Here is a 26,494-nt window from a genome sequence, read left to right as displayed (position 1 = left end):
AGGGCGAGGGGCCTCCGAGTGTCTTTCGGGGTGGGCGAGCGGCCTCCGAGTGGCTTTCAGGGAGGGCGAGGGGCCTCTGAGTGTCTTTCGGGGAGGGTGAGGGGCCTCCGAGTGTCTTTTGTGGAGGGCGAGGGGCCTCCGAGTGGCTTTCGGGCAGGGCGAGGCGCCTCCGAATGTGTTTCGGGGAGGGCGAGGGGCCTCCGAGTGTCTTTTGGGGAGGGCGAGGGGCCTCCGAGTGGCTTTCGGGGAGGGCGAGGGGCCTCCGAGTGGCTTTCGGTGAGGGCGAGGGGCCTCGGAGTGTCTTTCGGGCAGGGCGAGGGGCCTCCGAGAGGCGTTCGGGGAGGGCGAGGGGCCTCCGAGTGGTTTTCGGGGAGGGCGAGGGGCCTCCGAGTGTCTTTCGGGGAGGGCGATGGCCTTCCGAGTGGCTTTCGGAGAGGGCGAGGGGCCTCCGAGTGTCTTTCAGGGAGGGCGAGGGGCCTCCGAGTGGCTTTCGAGGAGGGCGAGGGGCCTCCGAGTGTCTTTCGGGGAGGGCGAGGAGCCTCCGAGTGTCTTTCGGGGAGGGCGATGGGCCTCCGAGTGTCTTTCGGGGTGGGCGAGGGGCCTCCGAGTGGCTTTCGGGGAGGGCGAGGGGCCTCTGAGTGTCTTTCGGTGAGGGCGAGGGGCCTCCGAGTGGCTTTCGGGGAGGGCGAGGGGCCTCCGAGTGTCTTTTGGGGAGGGCGAGGGGCCTCCGAGTGGCTTTCGGGAAGGGCGAGGGGCCTCGGAGTGTCTTTCGGGGAGGGCGAGGGGCCTCGGAGTGTCTTTTGGGGAGGGCGAGGGGCCTCCGAGTGTCTTTCGGGGAGGGCGAGGGGCCTCGGAGTGGCTTTTGGAGAGGGCGAGGGGCCTCCGAGTGTCTTTCGGGGTGGGCGAGGGGCCTCCGAGTGTCTTTCGCGGAGGGCGAGGGGCCTCCGAGTGGCTTTTGATGAGGGCGAGGGGCCTCCGAGTGGCTTTCGGGGTGGGCGAGGGGCCTCCAAGTGTCTTTTGGGGAGGGCGAGGGGCCTCGGAGTCGCTTTCGGGGTGGGCGAGGGGCCTCCGAGTGTGTTTCGGGGAAGGCGAGGGGCCTCCGAGTGGCTTTTGGGGAGGGCGAGGGGCCTCCGAGTGGCTTTCGGGGAGGGCGAGGGGCCTCGGAGTGGCTTTTGTGGAGGGCGAGGGGCCTCCGAGTGTCTTTCGGGGAGGGCGAGGGGCCTCCGAGTGTCTTTCGGGGTGGGCGAGGGGCCTCCGAGTGGCTTTCAGGGTGGGCGAGGGGCCTCCGAGTGTCTTTCGGGGAGGGCGAGGGGCCTCCGAGTGTCTTTCGGGGAGGGCGAGGGGCCTCCGAGTGGCTTTCGGGCAGGGCGAGGGGCCTCCGAATGTGTTTCGGGGAGGGCGAGGGGCCTCCGAGTGGCTTTCGGGGAGGGCGAGGGGCCTCCGAGTGTCTTTCGGGGAGGGCGAGGGGCCTCCGAGTGGCTTTTGTGGAGGGCGAGGGGACTCCAAGTGTCTTTCGGGGAGGTCAAGGGGCCTCCGAGTGGCTTTTGGGGAGGGCGAGGGGCCTCCGAGTGGCTTTCGGGGAGGGCGAGGGGCCTCGGAGTGTCTTTCGGGGAGGGCGAGGGGCCTCCGAGTGTCTTTCGGGGAGGGCGAGGGGCCTCCGAGTGTCTTCCGGGGAGGGCGAGGTGCCTCCGAGTGGCTTTCGGGGAGGGCGAGGGGCCTCCGAGTGTCTTTCGGGGAGGGCGAGGGGCCTCCGAGTGTCTTTTGGGGAGGGCTAGGGGCCTCCGAGTGTCTTTCGGGGAGGGCGAGGGGCCTCCGAGTGTCTTTCGGGGAGGGCTAGGGGCCTCCGAGTGTCTTTTGGGGAGGGCGAGGGGCCTCCGAGTGGCTTTTGGGGAGGGCGAGGGGCCTCGGAGTGGCTTTCGGGGAGGGCGAGGGGCCTCCGAGTGTCTTCCGGGGAGGGCGAGGGGCCTCCGAGTGGCTTTCGGGGAGGGCGAGGGGCCTCCGAGTGGCTTTCGGGGTGGTCGAGGGGCCTCCGAGTGGCTTTCGGGGAGGGCGAGGGGCCTCCGAGTGTCTTTTGGGGAGGGCTAGGGGCCTCCGAGTGTGTTTCGGGGAGGGCGAGGGGCCTCCGAGTGTCTTTTGGGGAGGGCGAGGGGCCTCGGAGTGTCTTTTGGGGAGGGCTAGGGGCCTCCGAGTGGCTTTCGGGGAGGGCGAGGGGACTCCGAGTGTCTTTCGGTGAGGGCGAGGGGCCTCCGAGTGGCTTTCGGGGAGGGCGAGGGGCCTCCGAGTGTCTTTCGGGGAGGGCGAGGGGCCTCCGAGTGGCTTTCGGGGAGGGCGAGGGGCCTCCGAGTGTCTTTCGGGGAGGGCGAGGGGCCTCCGAGTGTCTTTCGGGGAGGGCGAGGGGCCTCCGAGTGTCTTTCGGGGAGGGCGAGGGGCCTCCGAGTGGCTTTTGGAGAGGGCGAGGGGCCTCCGAGTGGCTTTCGGGCAGGGCGAGGGGCCTCCGAGTGTCTTTCGGGGAGGGCGAGGGGCCTCCGAGTGTCTTTCAGGGTGGGCGAGGGGCCTCTGAGTGTCTTTTGGGGAGGGCGAGGGGCCTCCGAGTGTCTTTCGGGGAGGGCGAGGGGCCTCCGAGTGGCTTTCGGGGAGGGCGAGGCGCCTCCGAATGTGTTTCAGGGAGGGCGAGGGGCCTCCGAGTGTCTTTCGGGGAGGGCGAGGGGCCTCCGAGTGGCTTTTGGAGAGGGTGAGGGGCCTCCGAGTGGCTTTCGGGCAGGGCGAGGGGCCTCCGAGTGTCTTTCGGGGTGGGCGAGGGGCCTCCGAGTGTCTTTTGGGGAGGGCGAGGGGCCTCCGAGTGGCTTTTGGGGAGGGCGAGGGGCCTCCGAGTGGCTTTCGGGGAGGGCGAGGGGCCTCCGAGTGGCTTTCGGGCAGGGCGAGGGGCCTCCGAGTGTCTTTCGGGGAGGGCGAGGGGCCTCCGAGTGTCTTTCGGGGAGGGCGAGGGGCCTCCGAGTGTCTTTCGGGGAGGGCGAGGGGCCTCCGAGTGGCTTTCGGGGAGGGCTAGGGGCCTCCGAGTTTTTTTCGGGGAGGGCGAGGGACCTCCGAGTGGCTTTTGGGGAGGGCGAGGGGCCTCCGAGTGGCTTTCGTGGTGGGCGAGGGGCCTCCGAGTGTCTTTCGGGGAGGGCGAAGGGCCTCCGAGTGGCTTTCAGGCAGGGCGAGGGGCCTCCGAGTGTGTTTCGGGGTGGGCGAGGGGCCTCCGAGTGGCTTTTGGGGAGGGCGAGGGGCCTCCGAGTGTCTTTCGGGGTGGGCGAGGGGCCTCCGAGTGTCTTTTGAGGTGGGCGAGGGGCCTCCGAGTGTCTTCCGGGGAGGGCGAGGGGCCTCCGAGTGGCTTTTGGGGAGGGCGAGGGGCCTCGGAGTGGCTTTCGGGCAGGGCGAGGGGCCTCCGAGTGTCTTTCGGGGTGGGCGAGGGGCCTCCGAGTGGCTTTCGGGTAAGGCGAGGGGCCTCCGAGCGGCTTTTGGGGTGGGCGAGGGGCCTCCGAGTGGCTTTCGGGGGGGGCGAGGGGCCTCCGAGTGGCTTTGTGGGAAGGCGAGGGTCCTCCGAGTGGCTTTCCGGGTGGGCGAGGGGCCTCCGAGTGTTTTTCGGGGAGGGCGAGGGGCCTCTGAGTGGCTTTCGGGGAGGGCGAGGGGCCTCCGAGTGTCTTTCGGGGAGGGCGAGGGGCCTCCGAGTGTCTTTTGGGGAGGGCGAGGGGCCTCCGAGTGGCTTTCGGGGAGGGCGAGGGGCCTCCGAGTGTCTTCCGGGGAGGTGGAGGTGCCTCCGAGTGTCTTTCGGGGAGGGCGAGGGGCCTCCGAGTGTCTTTCGGGGAGGGCGAGGGGCCTCCGAGTGTCTCTTGGGGAGGGCTAGGGGCCTCCGAGTGTCTTTCGGGGAGGGCGAGGGGCCTCCGAGTGTCTTTCGGTGAGGGCGAGGGGCCTCCGAGTGGCTTTCGGGGAGGACGAGGGGCCTCTGAGCGGCTTTGGGGGAGGGCGAGGGGCCTCCGAGTGGCTTTCGGGGTGGGCGAGGGGCCTCCGAGTGTCTTTCGGGGAGGGCGAGGGGCCTCCGAGTGGCTTTCGGGGAGGGCGAGGGGCCTCCGAGTGTCTTTCGGGGAGGGCGAGGGGCCTCCGAGTGGCTTTCGGGGAGGGCGAGGGGCCTCCGAGTGGCTTTCGGGGAGGGCGAGGGGCCTCCGAGTTTTTTTCGGGGAGGGCGAGGGGCCTCCGAGTGGCTTTTGGGGAGGGCGAGGGGCCTCCGAGTGGCTTTCGGGGTGGGCGAGGGGCCTCCGAGTGTGTTTCGGGGAGGGCGAGGGGCCTCCGAGTGGCTTTCGGGGAGGGCGAGGGGCCTCCGAGTGTCTTTCGGGGAGGGCGAGGGGCCTCCGAGTGGCTTTCGGGCAGGGCGAGGGGCCTCCGAGTGGCTTTCGGGGAGGGCGAGGGGCCTCCGAGTGTCTTTTGGGGAGGGCGAGGGGCCTCCGAGTGGCTTTCGGGGAGGTCGAGGTGCCTCCGAGTGGCTTTCGGGCAGGGCGAGGGGCCTCCGAGTGGCTTTCGGGGCAGGGCGAGGGGCCTCCGAGTGTCTTTTGTGGAGGGCGAGGGGGCCTCCGAGTGGCTTTCGGGGAGGGCGAGGGGCCTCCGAGTGGCTTTCGGGGTGGGCGAGGGGCCTCGGAGTGGCTTTTGGGGAGGGCGAGGGGCCTCCGAGTGTCTTTCGGGGAGGGCGAGGGGCCTCCGAGTGTCTTTCGGGGAGGGCGAGGGGCCTCCGAGTGTCTTTTGGGGAGGGCGAGGGGCCTCCGAGTGTCTTTCGGGGAGGTCGAGGTGCCTCCGAGTGGCTTTCGGGCAGGGCGAGGGGCCTCCGAGTGGCTTTTGGGGTGGGCGAGGGGCCTCCGAGTGTCTTTTGGGGAGGGCGAGGGGCCTCCGAGTGGCTTTCGGGGAGGGCGAGGGGCCTCGGAGTGGCTTTCGGGGAGGGCGAGGGGCCTCCGAGTGGCTTTCGGGGTGGGCGAGGGGCCTCCGAGTGTCTTTCGGGGTGGGCGAGGGGCCTCCGAGTGGCTTTCAGGCAGGGCGAGGGGCCTCCGAGTGGCTTTCGGGGTGGGCAAGGGGCCTCCGAGTGGCTTTTGGGGAGGGCGAGGGGCCTCCGAGTGTGTTTCGGGGAGGGCGAGGGGCCTCCGAGTGTCTTTCGGGGAGGGCGAGGGGCCTCCGAGTGTCTTTCGGGCAGGGCGAGGGGCCTCCGAGTGTCTTTAGGGGTGGGCGAGGGGCCTCCGAGTGGCTTTCGGGGAGGGCGAGGGGCCTCTGAGTGTCTTTCGGTGAGGGCGAGGGGCCTCCGAGTGGCTTTCGGGGAGGGCGAGGGGCCTCCGAGTGGCTTTTGGGGAGGGCAAGGGGCCTCCGAGTGTCTTTCGGGGAGGGCGAGGGGCCTCCGAGTGTCTTTCGGGGAGAGCGAGGGGCCTCCGAGTGGCTTTCGGGGAGGGCGAGGGGCCTCCGAGAGGCTTTCGGGGAGGGCGAGGGGCCTCCGAGTGTCTTTCGGGGTGGGCGAGGGGCCTCCGAGTGGCTTTCGGGGAGGGCGACGGACCTCGGAGTGTCTTTCGGGGAGGGCGAGGGGCCTCCGAGTGGCTTTTGGGGAGGGCGAGGGGCCTCCGAGTGTCTTTCGGGGTGGGCGAGGGGCCTCCGAGTGGCTTTCGGAGAGGGCGAGGGGCCTCCGAGTGGCTTTCGGGGAGGGCGAGGGGCCTCCGAGTGTCTTTCGGTGAGGGCGAGGGGCCTCGGAGTGGCTTTCGGGGAGGGCGAGGGGCCTCCGAGTGTCTTTCGGGGCAGGGCGAGGGGCCTCCGACTGTCTTTTGGGGAGGGCGAGGGGCCTCCGAGTGGCTTTCGGGGTGGGCGAGGGGCCTCCGAGTGGCTTTCGGGGAGGGCGAGGGGCCTCCGAGTGTCTTTCGGTGAGGGCGAGGGGCCTCCGAGTGTCTTTCGGGGAGGGCGAGGGGCCTCCGAGTGTGTTTCGGGGAGGGCGAGGGGCCTCCGAGTGGCTTTCGTGGTGGGCGAGGGGCCTCCGAGTGGCTTTCAGGGAGGGCGAGGGGCCTCCGAGTGTCTTTCGGGGAGGGCGAGGGGCCTCCGAGTGGCTTTCGGGGAGGGCGAGGGGCCTCCGAGTGGCTTTCGGGGAGGGTGAGGGGCCTCCGAGTGTCTTCCGGGGAGGGCGAGGGGCCTCCGAGTGTCTTTCGGGGAGGGCGAGGGGCCTCCGAGTGGCTTTCGGGCAGGGCGAGGGGCCTCCGAGTGGTTTTCGGGGAGGGCGAGGGGCCTCCGAGTGGCTTTTGGGGAGGGCGAGGGGCCTCCGAGTGGCTTTTGGGGTGGGCGAGGGGCCTCCGAGTGTCTTTCGGGGAGGGCTCGGGGCCTCCGAGTGTCTTTCGGGGAGGGCGAGGGGCCTCCGAGTGGCTTTCGGGGTGGGCGAGGGGCCTCCAAGTGGCTTTCGGGGAGGGCGAGGGGCCTCCGAGAGGCTTTCGGGGAGGGCGAGGGGCCTCCGAGTGGCTTTCGGGGAGGGCGAGGGGCCTCCGAGTGTCTTTCGGGGAGGGCGAGGGACCTCGGAGTGTCTTTCGGGGAGGGCGAGGGGCCTCCAAGTATCTTTCGGGGAGGGCGAGGGGCCTCCGAGTGGCTTTTGGGGAGGGCGAGTGGCCTCCGAGTGGCTTACGGGGAGGGCGAGGGGCCTCCGAGTGTCTTTCGGGGAGGGCGAGGGGCCTCCGAGTGTCTTTCGGGGAGGGCGAGGGGCCTCCGAGTGTCTTTCGGGGAGGGCGAGGGGCCTCCGAGTGTCTTTCGGGGAGGGCGAGGGGCCTCCGAGTGGCTTTCGGGGTGGGCGAGGCGCCTCCGAGTGTGTTTCGGGGAAGGCGAGGGGCCTCCGAGTGTCTTTTGGGGAGGGCGAGGGGCCTCCGAGTGGCTTTCGGGGTGGGCGAGGGGCCTCCGAGTGGCTTTCAGGGTGGGCGAGGGGCCTCCGAGTGTCTTTCGGGGAGGGCGAGGGGCCTCCGAGTGGCTTTCGAGGAGGGCGAGGGGCCTCCGAGAGGCTTTTGGGGAGGGCGAGGGGCCTCCGAGTGTCTTTCGGGGAGGGCGAGGGGCCTCCGAGAGGCTTTTGGGGAGGGCGAGGGGCCTCCGAGTGTCTTTCGGGGAGGGCGAGGGGCCTCCGAGTGGCTTTCGAGGAGGGCGAGGGGCCTCCGAGAGGCTTTTGGGGAGGGCGAGGGACCTCGGAGTGTCTTTCGGGGAGGGCGAGGGGCCTCCGAGTGTCTTTCGGGGAGGGCGAGGGGCCTCCGAGTGGCTTTCGGGCAGGGCGAGGGGCCTCCGAGTCCCTTTCGGGGAGGGCGAGGGGCCTCCGAGTCCCTTTCGTGGAGGGCGAGGGGCCTCCGAGTGTCTTTCAGGGAGGGCAAGGGGCCTCCGAGTGTCTTTCGGGGAGGGCGAGGTGCCTCCGAATGTCTTTCGGGGAGGGCGAGGGGCCTCCGAGTGTCTTTCGGGGAGGGCGAGGGGCCTCCGAGTGTCTTTCGGGGAGGGCGAGGGGCCTCCGAGTGGCTTTCGGGGAGGGCGAGGGGCCTCCGAGTGTCTTTCGGGGAGGGCGAGGGGCCTCGGAGTGTCTTTCGGGGAGGGCGAGGGGCCTCCGAGTGTCTTTCGGGGAGGGCGAGGGGCCTCCGAGTGGCTTTTGGGGTGGGCGAGGGGCCTCTGAGTGTCTTTCGGGGAGGGCGAGGGGCCTCCGAGTGGCTTTCGGGGAGGGCGAGGGGCCTCCGAGTGTCTTTCGGGGAGGGCGAGGGGCCTCCGAGTGGCTTTCGGGGAGGGCGAGGGGCCTCCGAGTGTCTTTCGGGGAGGGCGAGGGGCCTCCGAGTCCCTTTCGTGGAGGGCGAGGGGCCTCCGAGTGTCTTTCAGGGAGGGCAAGGGGCCTCCGAGTGTCTTTCGGGGAGGGCGAGGTGCCTCCGAATGTCTTTCGGGGAGGGCGAGGGGCCTCCGAGTGTCTTTCGGGGAGGGCGAGGGGCCTCCGAGTGTCTTTCGGGGAGGGCGAGGGGCCTCCGAGTGGCTTTCGGGGAGGGCGAGGGGCCTCCGAGTGTCTTTTGGGGAGGGCGAGGGGCCTCGGAGTGTCTTTCGGGGAGGGCGAGGGGCCTCCGAGTGTCTTTCGGGGAGGGCGAGGGGCCTCCGAGTGGCTTTTGGGGTGGGCGAGGGGCCTCTGAGTGTCTTTCGGGGAGGGCGAGGGGCCTCCGAGTGGCTTTCGGGGAGAGCGAGGGGCCTCCGAGTGTCTTTCGGGGAGGGCGAGGGGCCTCCGAGTGGCTTTCGGGGAGGGCGAGGGGCCTCCGAGTGTCTTTCAGGGTGGGCGAGGGGCCTCCGAGTGTCTTTCGGGGAGGGCGAGGGGCCTCCGAGTGTCTTTCGGGGAGGGCGAGGGGCCTCCGAGTGTCTTCCGGGGAGGGCGAGGGGCCTCCGAGTGTCTTTCGGGGAGGGCGAGGGGCCTCCGAGTGGCTTTCGGGGTGGGCGAGGGGCCTCCGAGTGTCTTTCGGGGAGGTCGAGGGGCCTCCGAGTGTCTTTCGTGGTGGGCGAGGGGCCTCCGAGTGTTTTTCGGGGAGGGCGAGGGGCCTCGGAGTGGCTTTCGGGGAGGGCGAGGGGCCTCCGAGTGGCTTTCAGAGTGGGCGAGGGGCCTCTGAGTGGCTTCCGGGGTGGGCGAGGGGCCTCCGAGTGGCTTTCGGGGAGGGCGATGGGCCTCCGAGTGGTTTTCGGGGTGGGCGAGGGGCCTCCGAGTGGCTTTCGGGGTGGGCGAGGGGCCTCCGAGTGGCTTTCGGGCAGGGCGAGGGGCCTCCGAGTGTCTTTCGGGGAGGGCGAGGGGCCTCCGAGTGTCTTTCGGGGAGGGCGAGGGGCCTCCGAGTGTCTTTTGGGGAGGGCAAGGGGCCTCGGAGTGTCTTTCGGGGAGGGCGAGGGGCCTCCGAGTGGCTTTCGGGGAGGGCGAGGGGCCTCCGAGTGTCTTTCAGGTAGGGCGAGGGGCCTCCGAGTGACTTTCGGGGTGGGCGAGGGGCCTCCGAGTGTCTTTTGGGGAGGGCGAGGGGCCTCCGAGTGTCTTTCGGGGTGGGCGAGGGGCCTCCGAGTGTCTTTTGGGGTGGGCGAGGGGCCTCCGAGTGTGTTTCTGGGAGGGCGAGGGTCCTCTGAGTGGCTTTCGGGGAGGGCGAGGGGCCTCCGAGTGTCTTTTGGGGAGGGCTAGGGGCCTCCGAGTGTCTTCCGGGGTGGGCGAGGGGCCTCCGAGTGTCTTTCGGGGTGGGCGAGGGGCCTCCGAGTGTCTTTCGGGGAGGGCGAGGGGCCTCCGAGTGGCTTTCGGGGAGGGCGAGGGGCCTCGGAGTGGCTTTTGGGGAGGGCGAGGGGCCTCGGAGTGGCTTTCGGGGAGGGCGAGGGGCCTCCGAGTGTCTTTCGGGGTGGGCGAGGGGCCTCCCAGTGGTTTTCGGGGTGGGCAAGGGGCCTCCGAGTGTTTTTCGGGGAGGGCGAGGGGCCTCCGAGTGTCTTTCGGGGAGGTCGAGGGGCCTCCGAGTGTGTTTCGGGGAGGGCGAGGGGCCTCCGAGAGGCTTTCGGGGTGGGCGAGGGGCCTCCGAGTGGCTTTCGGGGAGGGTGAGGGGCCTCCGAGTGTCTTTCGGGGAGGGCGAGGGGCCTCCGAGTGGCTTTTGGGGAGGGCGAGCGGCCTCCGAGTGGCTTTCGGGGAGGGCGAGGGGCCTCCGAGTGTCTTTCGGGGAGGGCGAGGGGCCTCGGAGTGTCTTTCGGGGAGGGCGAGGGGCCTCCGAGTGGCTTTCGGGGAGGACGAGGGGCCTCCGAGTGGCTTTTGGGGTGGGCGAGGGGCCTCCGAGTGTCTTTCGGGGTGGGCGAGGGGCCTCCGAGTGTCTTTTGGGGAGGACGAGGGGCCTCCGAGTGTCTTTCGGGGAGGGCGAGGGGCCTCCGAGTGGCTTTTGGGGAGGGCGAGGGGCCTCCGAGTGGCTTTCGGGGAGGGCGAGGGTCCTCCGAGTGGCTTTCGGGGAGGGCGAGGGGCCTCCGAGTGGCTTTCGGGGAGGGCCAGGGACCTCGGAGTGTCTTTTGGGGAGGGCGAGGGGCCTCGGAGTGGCTTTCGGGGTGGGCGAGGGGCCTCCGAGTGTCTTTCGGGGAGGGCGAGGGGCCTCCGAGTGTCTTTCGGGGAGGGCGAGGGGCCTCCGAGTGGCTTTTGGGGTGGGCGAGGGGCCTCCGAGTGGCTTTCGGGGAGGGCTCGGGGCCTCCGAGTGGCTTTCGGGGTGGGCGAGGGGCCTCCGAGTGTCTTTCGGGGAGGGCGAGGGGCCTCCGAGTGGCTTTCGGGGAGGGCGAGGGGCCTCCGAGTGTCTTTCGGGGAGGGCGAGGGGCCTCCGAGTGTCTTTCGGGGAGTGCGAGGGGCCTCCGAGTGTCTTTCGGGGTGGGCGAGGGGCCTCCGAGTGGCTTTCGGGGAGGGCGAGGGGCCTCCGAGTGTCTTTCGGGGAGGGCGAGGGGCCTCCGAGTGGCTTTCGGGGAGGGCGAGGGGCCTCCGAGTGTCTTTCGGGGTGGGCAAGGGGCCTCCGAGTGTCTTTCGGGGAGGGCGAGGGGCCTCCGAGTGTCTTTTGGGGAGAGCGAGGGGCCTCCGAGTGGCTTTCGGGGAGGGCGAGGGGCCTCCGAGAGGCTTTCGGGGAGGGCGAGGGGCCTCCGAGTGGCTTTCGGGGAGGGCGAGGGGCCTCCGAGTGGCTTTCGGGGAGGGCGACGGACCTCGGAGTGTCTTTCGGGGAGGGCGAGGGGCCTCGGAGTGGCTTTCGGGGAGGGCGAGGGGCCTCGGAGTGTGTTTCGGGGAGGTCGAGGGGCCTCGGTGTGGCTTTCGGGGTGGGCGAGGGGCCTCCGAGTGTCTTTCGGGGAGGGCGAGGGGCCTCCGAGTGTCTTTCGGGGAGGGCGAGGGGCCTCCGAGTGTCTTTCAGGCAGGGCGAGGGGCCTCCGAGTGTCTTTCGGGGAGGGCGAGGGGCCTCCGAGTGGCTTTCGGGGAGGGCGAGGGGCCTCCGAGTGGCTTTCGGGGTGGGCGAGGGGCCTCGGAGTGTCTTTCGGTGAGGGCGAGGGGCCTCCGAGTGTCTTTCGGGGAGGGCGAGGGGCCTCCGAGTGTCTTTTGGGGAGGGCGAGGGGCCTCCGAGTGTCTTTCGGGGAGGGCGAGGGGCCTCCGAGTGGCTTTCGGAGAGGGCGAGGGGCCTCCGAGTGGCTTTCGGGGAGGGCGAGGGGCCTCCGAGTGTCTTTCGGTGAGGGCGAGGGGCCTCGGAGTGGCTTTCGGGGAGGGCGAGGGGCCTCCGAGTGTCTTTCGGGGCAGGGCGAGGGGCCTCCGAGTGTCTTTCGGGGAGGGCGAGGGGCCTCCGAGTGGCTTTCGGGGAGGGCGAGGGGCCTCCGAGTGTCTTTCGGGGAGGGCGAGGGGCCTCCGAGTGGCTTTCGGGGTGGGCGAGGGGCCTCCGAGTGGCTTTCGGGGAGGGCGAGGGGCCTCCGAGTGTCTTTCGGGGAGGGCGAGGGGCCTCCGAGTGGCTTTCGGGGAGGGCGAGGGGCCTCCGAGAGGCTTTCGGGGAGGGCGAGGGGCCTCCGAGTGGCTTTCGGGGTTGACCAGAGGCCTCCGAGTGTGTTTCGGGGAGGGCGAGGGGCCTCCGAGTGTCTTTCGGGGAGGGCGAGGGGCCTCCGAGTGGCTTTCGGTGAGGGCGAGGGGCCTCCGAGAGGCTTTCGGGGAGGGCGAGGGGCCTCCGAGTGGCTTTCGGGGAGGGCGAGGGGCCTCCGAGTGGCTTTTGTGGAGGGCGAGGGACCTCGGAGTGTCTTTCGGGGAGGGCGAGGGGCCTCCAAGTATCTTTCGGGGAGGGCGAGGGGCCTCCGAGTGGCTTTCGGGGAGGGCGAGGGGCCTCCGAGTGTCTTTCGGGGAGGGCGAGGGGCCTCCGAGTGGCTTTCGGGGAGGGCGAGGGGCCTCCGAGAGGCTTTCGGGGAGGGCGAGGGGCCTCCGAGTGGCTTTCGGGGTTGACCAGAGGCCTCCGAGTGTGTTTCGGGGAGGGCGAGGGGCCTCCGAGTGTTTTTCGGGGAGGGCGAGGGGCCTCCGAGTGGCTTTCGGTGAGGGCGAGGGGCCTCCGAGAGGCTTTCGGGGAGGGCGAGGGGCCTCCGAGTGGCTTTCGGGGAGGGCGAGGGGCCTCCGAGTGGCTTTTGTGGAGGGCGAGGGACCTCGGAGTGTCTTTCGGGGAGGGCGAGGGGCCTCCAAGTATCTTTCGGGGAGGGCGAGGGGCCTCCGAGTGGCTTTTGGGGAGGGCGAGGGGCCTCCGAGTCCCTTTCGGGGAGGGCGAGGGGCCTCCGAGTGTCTTTCGGGGAGGGCGAGGGGCCTCCGAGTGTCTTTCGGGGAGGGCGAGGGGCCTCCGAGTGGCTTTCGGGGAGGGCGAGGGGCCTCCGAGTGGCTTTCGGGCAGAGCGAGGGGCCTCCGAGTGGCTTTCGGGGAGGGCGAGGGGCCTCCGAGTGGCTTTCGGGGTGGGCGAGGCGCCTCCGAGTGTGTTTCGGGGAAGGCGAGGGGCCTCCGAGTGTCTTTTGGGGAGGGCGAGGGGCCTCCGAGTGGCTTTCGGGGTGGGCGAGGGGCCTCCGAGTGGCTTTCAGGGTGGGCGAGGGGCCTCCGAGTGTCTTTCGGGGAGGGCGAGGGGCCTCCGAGTGTCTTTCGAGGAGGGCGAGGGGCCTCCGAGAGGCTTTTGGGGAGGGCGAGGGGCCTCCGAGTGTCTTTCGGGGAGGGCGAGGGGCCTTGGAGTGTCTTTCGGGGAGGGCGAGGGGCCTCCGAGAGGCTTTTGGGGAGGGCGAGGGGCCTCCGAGTGGCTTTCGGGGAGGGCGAGGGACCTCGGAGTGTCTTTCGAGGAGGGCGAGGGGCCTCCGAGAGGCTTTTGGGGAGGGCGAGGGGCCTCCGAGTGGCTTTCGGGGAGGGCGAGGGACCTCGGAGTGTCTTTCGGGGAGGGCGAGGGGCCTCCGAGTGTCTTTCGGGGTGGGCGAGGGGCCTCCGAGTGGCTTTCGGGGAGGGCGAGGGGCCTCCAAGTGGCTTTCGGGGAGGGCGAGGGGCCTCCGAGTGGTTTTCGGGGAGGGCGAGGGGCCTCCGAGTGTCTTTCGGGGAGGGCGAGGGGCCTCCGAGTGTCTTTCGGGGAGGGCGAGGTGCCTCCGAATGTCTTTCGGGCAGAGCGAGGGGCCTCCGAGTGTCTTTCGGGGAGGGCGAGGGGCCTCCGAGTGGCTTTCGGGGAGGGCGAGGGGCCTCCGAGTGGCTTTCGGGGAGGGCGAGGGGCCTCGGAGTGTCTTTCGGGGAGGGCGAGGGGCCTCCAAGTGTCTTTCGGGGAGGGCGAGGGGCCTCCGAGTGGCTTTCGGGGAGGGCGAGGGGCCTCCGAGTGTCTTTCGGGGAGGGCGAGGGGCCTCGGAGTGTCTTTTGGGGAGGGCGAGGGGCCTCCGAGTGTCTTTCAGGGAGGGCGAGGGGCCTCGGAGTGGCTTTCGGGGAGGGCGAGGGGCCTCCGAGTGTGTTTCGGGGAGGGCGAGGGGCCTCCGAGTGTCTTTCGGGGAGGGCGAGGGGCCTCCGAGTGGCTTTTGGGGAGGGCGAGGGGCCTCCGAGTGTCTTTCGGGGTGGGCGAGGGGCCTCCGAGTGTCTTTCGGGGAGGGCGAGGGGCCTCCGAGTGTCTTTCGGGGAGGGCGAGGGGCCTCCGAGTGTCTTCCGGGGAGGGCGAGGGGCCTCCGAGTGTCTTTCGGGGAGGGCGAGGGGCCTCCGAGTGTCTTTCGGGGAGGGCGAGGGGCCTCCGAGTGGCTTTCGGGGTGGGCGAGGTTCCTCCGAGTGGCTTTTGGGGAGGGCGAGGGGCCTCCGAGTGTCTTTCGGGCAGGGCGAGGGGCGTCCGAGTGGCTTTCGGGGTGGGCGAGGGGCCTCCGAGTGTCTTTCGGGGAGGTCGAGGGGCCTCCGAGTGTCTTTCGTGGTGGGCGAGGGGCCTCCGAGTGTTTTTCGGGGAGGGCGAGGGGCCTCCGAGTGTCTTTCGGGGAGGGCGAGGGGCCTCCGAGTGGCTTTCAGAGTGGGCGAGGGGCCTCCGAGTGGCTTTTGGGGTGGGCGAGGGGCCTCCGAGTGGCTTTCGGGGAGGGCGAGGGGCCTCCGAGTGTCTTTCGGGCAGGGCGAGGGGCCTCCGAGTGTCTTTCGGGGTGGGCGAGGGGCCTCCGAGTGTCTTCCGGGCAGGGCGAGGGGCCTCCGAGTGTCTTTCGGGGAGGGCGAGGGGCCTCCGAGTGGCTTTCGGGGAGGGCGAGGGGCCTCCGAGTGGCTTTTGGGGAGGGCAAGGGGCCTCCGAGTGTCTTTCGGGGAGGGCGAGGGGCCTCCGAGTGGCTTTCGGGGAGGGCGAGGGGCCTCCGAGTGTCTTTCAGGTAGGGCGAGGGGCCTCCGAGTGACTTTCGGGGTGGGCGAGGGGCCTCCGAGTGTCTTTTGGGGACGGCGAGGGGCCTCCGAGTGTCTTTCGGGGTGGGCGAGGGGCCTCCGAGTGGCTTTCGGGGTGGGCGAGGGGCCTCCGAGTGTGTTTCTGGGAGGGCGAGGGTCCTCTGAGTGGCTTTCGGGGAGGGCGAGGGGCCTCCGAGTGTGTTTCGGGGAGGGCGAGGGGCCTCCGAGTGTCTTTTGGGGAGGGCGAGGGGCCTCCGAGTGTCTTTCGGGGTGGGCGAGGGGCCTCCGAGTGTGTTTCTGGCAGGGCGAGGGGCCTCCGAGTGGCTTTCGGGGTGGGCGAGGGGCCTCGGAGTGTCTTTCGGGGAGGGCGAGGGGCCTCGGAGTGGCTTTCGGGGTGGGCGAGGGGCCTCGGAGTGTCTTTTGGGGAGGGCGAGGGGCCTCGGAGTGTCTTTCGGGGAGGTCGAGGGGCCTCCGAATGTGTTTCGGGGAGGGCGAGGGGCCTCGGAGTGGCTTTCGGGCAGGGCGAGGGGCCTCCGAGTGTCTTTCGGGGAGGGCGAGGGGCCTCCGAGTGTCTTTCGGGGTGGGCGAGGGGCCTCCGAGTGGCTTTCGGGGAGGGCAAGGGGCCTCCGAGTGTCTTTCGGGGAGGGCGAGGGGCCTCCGAGTGGCTTTCGGGGAGGGTGAGGGGCCTCCGAGTGTCTTTCGGGGAGGGCTCGGGGCCTCCGAGTGTGTTTCGGGGAGGGCGAGGGGCCTCCGAGTGTCTTTGGGGGAGGGCGAGGGGCCTCCGAGTGTCTTTTGGGGAGGGCGAGGGGCCTCCGAGTGGCTTTCGGGGAGGGCGAGGGGCCTCCGAGTGTCTTTCGGGGAGGGCGAGGGGCCTCCGAGTGGCTTTTGTGGTGGGCGAGGGGCCTCCGAGTGTGTTTCGGGGAAGGCGAGGGGCCTCCGAGTGTCTTTTGGGGAGGGCGAGGGGCCTCCGAGTGTCTTTCGGGGAGGGCGAGGGGCCTCCGAGTGGCTTTTGGGGAGGGCGAGGGGCCTCCGAGTGGCTTTTGGGGAGGGCGAGGGTCCTCCGAGTGGCTTTCGGGGAGGGCGAGGGGCCTCCGAGTGGCTTTCGGGGAGGGCGAGGGACCTCGGAGTGGCTTTCGGGGAGGGCGAGGGGCCTCGGAGTGGCTTTCGGGGTGGGCGAGGGGCCTCCGAGTGTCTTTCGGGGAGGGCGAGGGGCCTCCGAGTGTCTTTCGGGGAGGGCTCGGGGCCTCCGAGTGGCTTTTGGGGTGGGCGAGGGGCCTCCGAGTGTCTTTCGGGGAGGGCGAGGGGCCTCCGAGTGGCTTTCGGGGTGGGCGAGGGGCCTCCGAGTGTCTTTCGGGGAGGGCGAGGGGCCTCCGAGTGGCTTTCGGGGAGGGCGAGGGGCCTCCGAGTGTCTTTCGGGCAGGGCAAGGGGCCTCCGAGTGTCTTTCGGGGAGGGCGAGGGGCCTCCGAGTGTCTTTCGGGGAGGTCGAGGGGCCTCCGAGTGTCTTTCGGGGAGGGCGAGGGGCCTCCGAGTGTTTTTCGGGGAGGGCGAGGGGCCTCGGAGTGGCTTTCGGGGTGGGCGAGGGGCCTCCGTGTGGCTTTCAGAGTGGGCGAGGGGCCTCCGAGTGTGTTTCTGGGAGGGCGAGGGGCCTCCGAGTGGCTTTCGGGGAGGGCGAGGGTCCTCCGAGTGTCTTTCGGGGAGGGCGAGGGGCCTCCGAGTGGCTTTCGGGGTGGGCGAGGGGCCTCCGAGTGGCTTTCGGGCAGGGCGAGGGGCCTCCGAGTGTCTTTCGGGGAGGGCGAGGGGCCTCCGAGTGGCTTTCGGGGAGGGCGAGGGGCCTCCGAGTGTCTTTCGGGGAGGGCGAGGGGCCTCCGAGTGGCTTTCGGGGTGGGCGAGGGGCCTCCGAGTGGCTTTCGGGGAGGGCGAGGGGCCTCCGAGTGGCTTTCGGGGAGGGCGAGGGGCCTCCGAGTGGCTTTCGGGGAGGGCGAGGGGCCTCCGAGTGGCTTTTGGGGAGGGCAAGGGGCCTCCGAGTGTCTTTCGGGGAGGGCGAGGGGCCTCGGAGTGTCTTTCGGGGAGGGCGAGGGGCCTCCGAGTGTCTTTCAGGTAGGGCGAGGGGCCTCCGAGTGACTTTCGGGGTGGGCGAGGGGCCTCCGAGTGTCTTTTGGGGACGGCGAGGGGCCTCCGAGTGTCTTTCGGGGTGGGCGAGGGGCCTCCGAGTGGCTTTCGGGGTGGGCGAGGGGCCTCCGAGTGTGTTTCTGGGAGGTCGGGGGTCCTCTGAGTGGCTTTCGGGGAGGGCGAGGGGCCTCCGAGTGGCTTTTGGGGAGGGCGAGGGGCCTCGGAGTGGCTTTCGGGGAGGGCGAGGGGCCTCCGAGTGTCTTTCCGGGTGGGCGAGGGGCCTCCGAGTGGCTTTTGGGGAGGGCGAGGGGCCTCCGAGTGGCTTTCGGGGTGGGCGAGGGGCCTCCGAGTGTCTTTCGGGGAGGGCGAGGGGCCTCCGAGTGGCTTTCGGGGAGGGCGAGGGGCCTCCGAGTGTCTTTTGGGGAGGGCGAGGGGCCTCGGAGTGTCTTTCGGGGAGGGCGAGGGGCCTCCGAATGTGTTTCGGGGAGGGCGAGGGGCCTCGGAGTGGCTTTCGGGCAGGGCGAGGGGCCTCCGAGTGTCTTTCGGGGAGGGCGAGGGGCCTCCGAGTGTCTTTCAGGGTGGGCGAGGGGCCTCCGAGTGGCTTTCTGGGTGGGCGAGGGGCCTCCGAGTGGCTTTCGGGGAGGGCGAGGGGCCTCCGAGTGGCTTTCGGGGAGGGTGAGGGGCCTCCGAGTGGCTTTCGGGGAGGGCGAGGGGCCTCCGAGTGTGTTTCGGGGAGGGCGAGGGGCCTCCGAGTGTCTTTCGGGGAGGGCGAGGGGCCTCCGAGTGTCTTTTGGGGAGAGCGAGGGGCCTCCGAGTGGCTTTCGGGGAGGGCGAGGGGCCTCCGAGTGTCTTTCGGGGAGGGCGAGGGGCCTCCGAGTGGCTTTTGGGGTGGGCGAGGGGCCTCCGAGTGTGTTTCGGGGAAGGCGAGGGGCCTCCGAGTGGCTTTTGGGGAGGGCGAGGGGCCTGCGAGTGTCTTTCGGGGAGGGCGAGGGGCCTCCGAGTGGCTTTTGGGGAGGGCGAGGGGCCTCCGAGTGGCTTTTGGGGAGGGCGAGGGTCCTCCGAGTGTCTTTCGGGGAGGGCGAGGGGCCTCCGAGTGGCTTTCGGGGAGGGCGAGGGACCTCGGAGTGTCTTTTGGGGAGGGCGAGGGGCCTCGGAGTGGCTTTCGGGGTGGGCGAGGGGCCTCCGAGTGTCTTTCGGGGTGGGCGAGGGGCCTCCGAGTGTCTTTCGGGGAGGGCTCGGGGCCTCCGAGTGGCTTTTGGGGAGGGCGAGGGGCCTCCGAGTGTCTTTCGGGGAGGGCTCGGGGCCTCCGAGTGGCTTTCGGGGTGGGCGAGGCGCCTCCGAGTGTCTTTCGGGGAGGGCGAGGGGCCTCCGAGTGGCTTTCGGGGAGGGCGAGGGGCCTCCGAGTGTCTTTCGGGGAGGGCGAGGGGCCTCCGAGTGTCTTTCGGGGAAGGCGAGGGGCCTCCGAGTGTCTTTCGGGGAGGTCGAGGGGCCTCCGAGTGTGTTTCGGGGAGGGCGAGGGGCCTCCGAGTGTTTTTCGGGGAGGGCGAGGGGCCTCGGAGTGGCTTTCGGGGTGGGCGAGGGGCCTCCGTGTGGCTTTCAGAGTGGGCGAGGGGCCTCCGAGTGTGTTTCTGGGAGGGCGAGGGGCCTCCGAGTGGCTTTCGGGGAGGGCGAGGGTCCTCCGAGTGTCTTTCGGGGAGGGCGAGGGGCCTCCGAGTGGCTTTCGGGGAGGGCGAGGGGCCTCCGAGTGGCTTTCGGGCAGGGCGAGGGGCCTCCGAGTAGCTTTCGGGCAGGGCGAGGGGCCTCCGAGTGGCTTTCGGGGAGGGCGAGGGGCCTCCGAGTGTCTTTCGGGGAGGGCGAGGGGCCTCGGAGTGTCTTTCGGGGAGGGCGAGGGGCCTCGGAGTGGCTTTCGGGGTGGGCGAGGGGCCTCCGAGTGGCTTTCGGGGAGGGCGAGGGGCCTCCGAGTGGCTTTCGGGGAGGGCGAGGGGCCTCCGAGTGTCTTTCGGGGAGGGCGAGTGGCTTTCGGGAAGTGGGTTTCCGAAAGCCACTCGAAGGCCGTCGCCCTGCCCGAAAGCCACTCAGAGGCCCCTCGCCCTCCCCGAAAAACACTCGGAGGCCCCTCGCCCACCCCGAAAGACACTCGGAGGCCCCTCTCCCACCCCGAAAGACACTCGGAGGCCCCTCGCCCTCCCCAAAAGACACTCCGAGGCCCCTCGCCCTCCCCGAAAGCCACTCAGAGGCCCCTCGCCCTCGCCGAAAGACACTCGGAGGCCCCTCTCCCTGCCCGAAAGCCACTCGGAGGCCCCTCGCCCACCCCGAAAGACACTCGGAGGCCCCGAGCCCTCCCCGAAAGCCACTCGGAGGCCCCTCGCCCTCACCGAAAGACACTCGGAGGCCCCTCGCCCACCCCGAAAGCCACTCGGAGGCCCCTCGCCCTCCCCAAAAGCCACTCGGAGGCCCCTCGCCCACCCCGAAACACACTCCGAGGCCCCTCGCCCACCCCAAAAGCCACTCCGAGGCCCCTCGCCCTCCACAAAAGCCACTCGGAGGCCCCTCGCCCTCCCCGAAAGACACTCGGAGGCCCCTCGCCCTCCCCGAAAGACACTCCGAGGCATCTCGCCCAAACCGAAAGCCACTCGGAGGCCCCTCGCCCTCCCCGAAAGACACTCGGAGGCCCCTCGCCCTCCCCGAAAGACACTCGGAGGCCCCTCGCCGTCCCCGAAAGCCTCTCGGAGACCCCTTGCCCTCCCCGAAAGACACTCGGAGGCCCCTCGCCCTCCCCGAAAGACACTCGGAGGCCCCTTGCCCTGCCCGAAAGACACTCGGAGGCCCCTCGCCCTCCCCAAAAGCCACTCGGAGGCCCCTTGCCCTCCTCAAAAGCCACTCGGAGGCCCCTCGCCCTCCCCGAAAGACACTCGGAGGCCCCTCGCCCTCCCCGAAAGACACTCGGAGGCCCCTTGCCCTGCCCGAAAGACACTCGGAGGCCCCTCGCCCTCCCCGAAAGCCACTCGGAGGCCCCTCGCCCTCCTCAAAAGCCACTCGGAGGCCCCTCGCCCTCCCCGAAAGCCACTCCGAGGCCCCTCGCCCTCCCCGAAAGACACTCGGAGGCCCCTTGCCCTGCCCGAAAGACACTCGGAGGCCCCTCGCCCTCACCAAAAGCCACTCGGAGGCCCCTTGCCCTCCCCAAAAGCCACTCGGAGGCCCCTCGCCCTCCCCGAAACACACTCGGAGGTCCCTCACCCTCCCCGAAACACACTCGGAGGCCCCTCGCCCACCCCGAAAGCCACTCGGAGGCCCCTCGCCCTCCCCGAAAGACACTCGGAGGCCCCGAGCCCTCCCCGAAAGACACTCGGAGGCCCCTCGCCCTCCCCGAAAGACACTCGGAGGCCTGTCGCCCTCCCCGAAAGAAACTCGGAAGCCCCTCGCCCTCCCCGAAAGCCACTCGGAGGCCCCTCGCCCACCCCGAAAGACACTCGGAAGCCCCTCGCCCTCCCCGAAAGACACTCGGAGGCCCCTCGCCCTCCCCGAAAGCCACTCGGAGGCCCCTTGCCCTCCCCAAAAGCCACTCCGAGGCCCCTCGCCCTCCCCGAAAGCCACTCGGAGGCCCCTCGCCCTCCCCGAACGCCACTCGGAGGCCCCTCGCCCACCCCGGAAGCCACTCGGAGGCCCCTCGCCCAACCCGAAAGACACTCGGAGGCCCCTCGCCCAACCCGAAAGCCACTCCGAGGCCCCTCGCCCTCCCCGAAAGACACTCGGAGGCCCCTCGCCCTCCCCGAAAGACACTCGGAGGCCCCTCGCCCACCCCGAAAGACACTCGGAGGCAACTCGACCTCCCCGAAAGCCACTCGGAGGCCCCGAGCCCACCCCGAAAGCCACTCGGAGGCCCCGAGCCCTCCCTGAACGCCACTCGGAGGCCCCTCGCCCTCACCAAAAGACACTCGGAGGCCCCTCGCCCTCCCCGAAAGACACTCGGAGACCCCTCGCCCTCCCCGAAAGCCACTCGGAGGCCCCTCGCCCTCCCAGAAACACACTCGGAGGTCCCTCGCCCTCCCCGAAAGACACTCGGAGGCCCCTCGCCCACCCCGAAAGACACTCGGAGGCCCCTCGCCCTGCCCGAAAGCCACTCGGAGGCCCCTCGCCCTCCCCAAAAGACACTCGGAGGCCGCTCGCCCTCCCCGAAAGACACTCGGAGGCCCCTCGCCCACCCCGAAACACACTCGGAGGCCCCTCGCCCACCCCGAAAGACACTCGGAGGCCCCTCGCCCTCCCCAAAAGCCACTCGGAGGCCCCTCGCCCTCCCCGAAAGCCACTCGGAGGCCCCTCGCCCTCCCCGAAAGACATTCCGAGGCCCCTCGCCCACCCCGGAAGCCACTCGGAGGCCCCTCGCCCTCCCCGAAAGACACTCGGAGGCCCCTCACCCTCCCCGAAAGCCACTCGGAGGCCCCTCGCCCTCCCCGAAAGCCACTCGGAGGCCCCTCGCCCTCCCCGAAAGACACTCGGAGGCCCCTCGCCCTCCCCGAAAAACACTCGGAGGCCCCTCGCCCACCCCGAAAGACACTCGGAGGCCCCTCACCCTCCCCGAAAGCCTCTCGGAGGCCCCTCGCCCTCCCCGAAAGCCACTCGGAGGCCCCTCGCCCTCCCCGAAAGACACTCAGAGGCCCCTCGTCCTGCCCAAAAGCCACTCCGAGGCCCCTCGCCCTCCCCGAAAGCCACTCGGAGGCCCCTCGCCCACCCCGAAAGACACTCGGAGGCCCCTCGCCCACCCCGAAAGCCACTCGGAGGCCCCTCGCCCTCCCCGAAAGCCACTCGGAGGCCCCTCGCCCTCACCGAAAGACACTCGGAGGCCCCTCGCCCTCCCCAAAAGCCACTCGGAGGCCCCTCGCCCTCCCCGAACGCCACTCGGAGGCCCCTCGCCCACCCCGGAAGCCACTCGGAGGCCCCTCGCCCTCCCCGAAAGCCACTCGGAGGCCCCTCGCCCACCCCGAAAGACACTCGGAGGCCCCTCGCCCTCCCCGAAAGCCACTCGGAGGCCCCTTGCCCTCCCCGAAAGCCACTCGGAGGCCCCTCGCCCACCCCGAAAGACACTCGGAGGCCCCTCGCCCACCCCAAAAGCCACTTGGAGGCCCCTCGCCCTCCCCGAAAGCCACTCGGAGGCCCCTCGCCCTCCCCGAAAGCCACTCGGAGGCCCCTCGCCCTCCCCAAAAGACACTCGGAGGCCCCTCGCCCTCCCCGAAAGACACTTGGAGGCCCCTCGCCCACCCCGAAAGCCACTCGGAGGCCCCTCGCCCTCCCCGAAAGCCACTCGGAGGCCCCTCGCCCACCCCGAAAGACACTCGGAGGCCCCTCGCCCACCCCGAAAGACACTCGGAGGCCCCTCGCCCACCCCGAAAGCCACTCGGAGGCCCCTCCCCCTCCCCGAAAGACACTCCGAGGCCCCTCGCCCTCCCCGAAAGACACTCGGAGGCCCCTCGCCCTCCCCGAAACACACTCGGAGGCCCCTCGCCCTCCCCGAAAGCCACTCGGAGGCCCCTCGCCCTGCCTGAAAGCCACTCGGAGACCCCTCGCCCACCCCGAAAGACACTCCGAGGCCCCTCGCCCTCCCCGAAAGACACTCAGAGGCCCCTCGCCCTCCCTGAATGCCACTCGGAGGCCCCTCGCCCACCCCGAAAGACACTCGGAGGCCCCTCGCCCTCCCCGAAAAACACTCGGAGGCCCCTCCCCCACCCCGAAAGACACTCGGAGGCCCCTCACCCTCCCCGAAAGCCACTCGGAGGCCCCTCGCCCTGCCCGAAAGCCACTCGGAGGCCCCTCGCCCTCCCCGAAAGACACTCGGAGGCCCCTCGCCCTCCCCGAAAGCCACTCGGAGGCCCCTCGCCCTCCCCGAAAGACACTCGGAGGCCCCTCGCCCTCCCCGAAACACACTCGGAGGCCCCTCGCCCTCCCCAAAAGCCACTCGGAGGCCCCTCGCCCACCCCGGAAGCCACTCGGAGGCCCCTCGCCCTCCCCGAAAGCCACTCGGAGGCCCCTCGCCCTTCCCAAAAGCCACTCGGAGGCCCCTCGCCCACCCCAAAAGCCACTCGGAGGCCCCTTGCCCTCCCCGAAAGCCACTCGGAGGCCCCTCGACCTCCCCGAAAGACACTCGGAGGCCCCTCGCCCTCCCCGAAAGACACTCGGAGGCCCCTCGCCCACCCCGAAAGCCACTCGGAGGCCCCTCGCCCTCCCCGAAAGACACTCGGAGGCCCCTCGCCCTCCCCGAAAGCCACTCGGAGGCCCCTCGCCCTCCCCGAAAGCCACTCGGAGGCCCCTCGCCCTGCCCGAAAGCCACTCGGAGGCCCCTCGCCCTCCCTGAAAGCCTTTCGGAGGCCCCTCGCCCTCCCCGAAAGCCACTCCGAGGCCCCTCGCCCTCCCCGAAAGCCACTCGGAGGCCCCTCGCCCTCCCCAAAAGACACTCGGAGGCCCCTCGCCCTCCCCAAAAGCCACTCGGAGGCCCCTCGCCCTCCCCGAAAGCCACTCGGAGGCCCCTCGCCCTCCCCGAAAGCCACTCGGAGGCCCCTCGCCCACCACGAAAGACACTCGGAGGCCTCTCGCCCACCCCAAAACACACTCGGAGGCCCCTCGCCCACCCCGAAACACACTCGGAGGCCCCTCGCCCTCCACAAAAGACACTCGGAGGCCCCTCGCCCTCCCCGTAAGACACTCGGAGGCCCCTCGCCCACCCCGAAAGCCACTCGGAGGACCCTCGCCCTCCCCGAAAGACACTCGGAGGCCCCTCGCCCTCCCCAAAAGACACTCGGAGGCCCCTCGCCCTCCACAAAAGCCACTCGGAGGCCCCTCGCCCTCCACAAAAGCTACTCGGAGGCCCCTCGCCCTCCCCGAAAGACACTCGGAGGCCCCTCACCCTCCCTAAAAGCCACTCGGAGGCCCCTCGCCCTCCCCGAAAGCCACTCGGAGGCCCCTCGCCCTCACCGAAAGACACTCCGAGGCCCTTCGCCCTCCCCGAAAGCCACTCGGAGGCCCCTCGCCCTCCCCGAAAGCCACTCGGAGGCCCCTCGCCCACCCCGAAAGACACTCGGAGGCGCCTCGCCCTCCCCGAAAGAGACTGGGAAGCCCCTTGCCCTGCCCGAAAGCCACTCGGAGGCCCCTCGCCCTCCCCAAAAGCCACTCGGAGGCCCCTCGCCCTCCCCGAAAGCCACTCCGAGGCCCCTCGCCCTCCCCGAAAGCCACTCGGAGGCCCCTCGCCCTCCCCGAAAGACACTCGGAGGCCCCTCACCCTGCCCGAAAGCCACTCGGAGGCCCCTCGCCCACCCCGAAAGCCACTCGGAGGCCCCGAGCCCTCCCCGAAAGACACTCGGAGGCCCCTCGCCCTCCCCAAAAGCCACTCGGAGGCCCCTCGCCCACCCCGAAAGCCACTCGGAGGCCCCTCGCCCTCCCCGAAAGACACTCCGAGGCCCCTCGCCCACCCCGAAAGCCACTCGGAGGCCCCTCGCCCTGCCCGAAAGCCACTCGGAGGCCCCTCACCCACCCCGAAAGACACTCGGAGGCCCCTCGACCTCCCCGAAAGACACTCGGAGGCCCCTCGCCCACCCCGAAAGCCACTCGGAGGCCCCTCGCCCACCCCGAAAGACACTCGGAGGCCCCTCGCCCTCCCCAAAAGCCACTCGGAGGCCCCTCGCCCTGCCCGAAAGACACTCGGAGGCCCCTCGACCTGCCCGAAAGACACTCGGAGGCCCCTCGCCCTCCACGAAAGCCACTCGGAGGCCCCTCGCCCACCCCGAAAGACACTCGGAGGCCCCTCTCCCACCCTGAAAGACACTCGGAGGCCCCTCGCCCACCCCGAAAGACACTCGGAGGCCCCTCGCCCTCCCCAAAAGCCACTCCGAGGCCCCTCGCCCTTCCTGAAAGACACTCCGAGGTCCTTCGCCCACCCGGAAAGACACTCGGAGGCCCCTCGCCCTCCCCGAAAGCCACTCGGAGGCCCCTCGCCCTCCCCGAAAGACACTCGGAGGCCCCTCGCCCACCCCGAAAGACACTCGGAGGCCCCTCGCCCTCCCCGAAAGACACTCGGAGGCCCCTCGCCCTCCCCGAAAGACACTCGGAGGCCCCTCGCCCACCCCGAAACAAACTCGGAGGCCCCGCGACGTCCCCGAAAGCCACTCGGAGGCCCCTCGCCCTCCCCGAAAGCCACTCGGAGGCCCCTCGCCCTCCACGAAAGACACTCCGAGGCCCCTCGCCCTCCCCGAAAGCCACTCGGAGGCCCCTCGCCCTCCCCGAAAGACACTCGGAGGCCCCTCGCCCTCCCCGAAAGACACTCGGAGGCCCCTCGCCCTGCCCGAAACACACTCGGAGGCCCCTCGCCCTCCCCAAAAACCACTCGGAGGCCCCTTGCCCACCCCGAAAGCCACTCGGAGGCCCCTCGCCCTGCCTGAAAGCCACTCGGAGGCCCCTCGCCCACCCCGAAAGACACTCGGAGGCCCCTCGCCCACCCCGAAACACACTCGGAGGCCCCTCGCCCTCCCCGAAAGCCACTCCGAGGCCCCTCGCCCACCCCGAAAGCCACTCGGAGGACCCTCGCCCTCCCCGAAAGACACTCGGAGGCCCCTCGCCCTCCCCGAAAGACACTCGGAGGCCCCTCGCCCTCCACAAAAGCCACTCGGAGGCCCCTCGCCCTCCACAAAAGCTACTCGGAGGCCCCTCGCCCTCCCCGAAAGACACTCGGAGGCCCCTCACCCTCCACGAAAGACACTCCGAGGCCCCTCGCCCTCCCCGAAAGCCACTCGGAGGCCCCTCGCCCTCACCGAAAGACACTCCGAGGCCCTTCGCCCTCCCCGAAAGCCACTCGGAGGCCCCTCGCCCTCCCCGAAAGCCACTCGGAGGCCCCTCACCCACCCCGAAAGACACTCGGAGGCGCCTCGCCCTCCCCAAAAGAGACTGGGAAGCCCCTTGCCCTGCCCGAAAGCCACGCGGAGGCCCCTCGCCCTCCCCAAAAGCCACTCGGAGGCCCCTCGCCCTCCCCGAAAGCCACTCGGAGGCCCCTCGCCCTCCCCGAAAGCCACTCGGAGGCCCCTCGCCCTCCCCGAAAGACACTCGGAGGCCCCTCACCCTGCCCGAAAGACACTCGGAGGCCCCTCGCCCACCCCGAAAGCCACTCGGAGGCCCCGAGCCCTCCCCGAAAGACACTCGGAGGCCCCTCGCCCTCCCCAAAAGCCACTCGGAGGCACCTCGCCCACCCCGAAAGCCACTCCGAGGCCCCTCGCCCTCCCCGAAAGACACTCCGAGGCCCCTCGCCCACCCCGAAAGACACTCGGAGGCCCCTCGCCCTGCCCGAAAGCCACTCGGAGGCCCCTCGCCCTCCACGAAAGACACTCGGAGGCCCCTCGCCCTCCACGAAAGACACTCCGAGGCCCCTCGCCCTCCCCGAAAGCCACTCGGAGGCCCCTCGCCCTCCCCGAAAGCCACTCGGAGGCCCCTCGCCCTCCCAGAAACACACTCGGAGGCCCCTCGCCCTGCCCGAAACACACTCGGAGGCCCCTCGCCCTCCCCAAAAACCACTCGGAGGCCCCTTGCCCACCCCGAAAGCCACTCGGAGGCCCCTCGCCCTCCCCGAAAGACACTCGGAGGCCCCTCGCCCACCCCGAAAGCCACTCGGAGGCCCCTCGCCCTCCCCGAAAGCCACTCGGAGGCCCCTCGCCCTCCCCGAAAGCCACTCCGAGGCCCCTCGCCCTCCCTGAATGCCACTCGGAGGCCCCTCGCCCTCCCCGAAAGACACTCGGAGGCCCCTCGCCCTCCCCGAAAGCCACTCGGAGGCCCCTCGCCCTCCCCGAAAGCCACTCCGAGGCCCCTCGCCCTCCCCGAAAGCCACTCGGAGGCCCCGAGCCCTCCCTGAACGCCACTCGGAGGCCCCTCGCCCTCCCCAAAAGCCACTCGGAGGCACCTCGCCCACCCCGAAAGCCACCCGGAGGCCCCTCGACGTCCCCGAAAGCCACTCGGAGGCCCCTCGCCCTCCCCGAAAGACACTTGGAGGC

This window comes from Struthio camelus, chromosome 3 (genome assembly GCF_040807025.1).
Source record: "Struthio camelus isolate bStrCam1 chromosome 3, bStrCam1.hap1, whole genome shotgun sequence".
Classification (NCBI taxonomy): domain Eukaryota; kingdom Metazoa; phylum Chordata; class Aves; order Struthioniformes; family Struthionidae; genus Struthio; species Struthio camelus.
The sequence above is the reverse complement of the archived record's forward strand: the minus strand, read 5'-3'. Positions refer to the sequence as shown.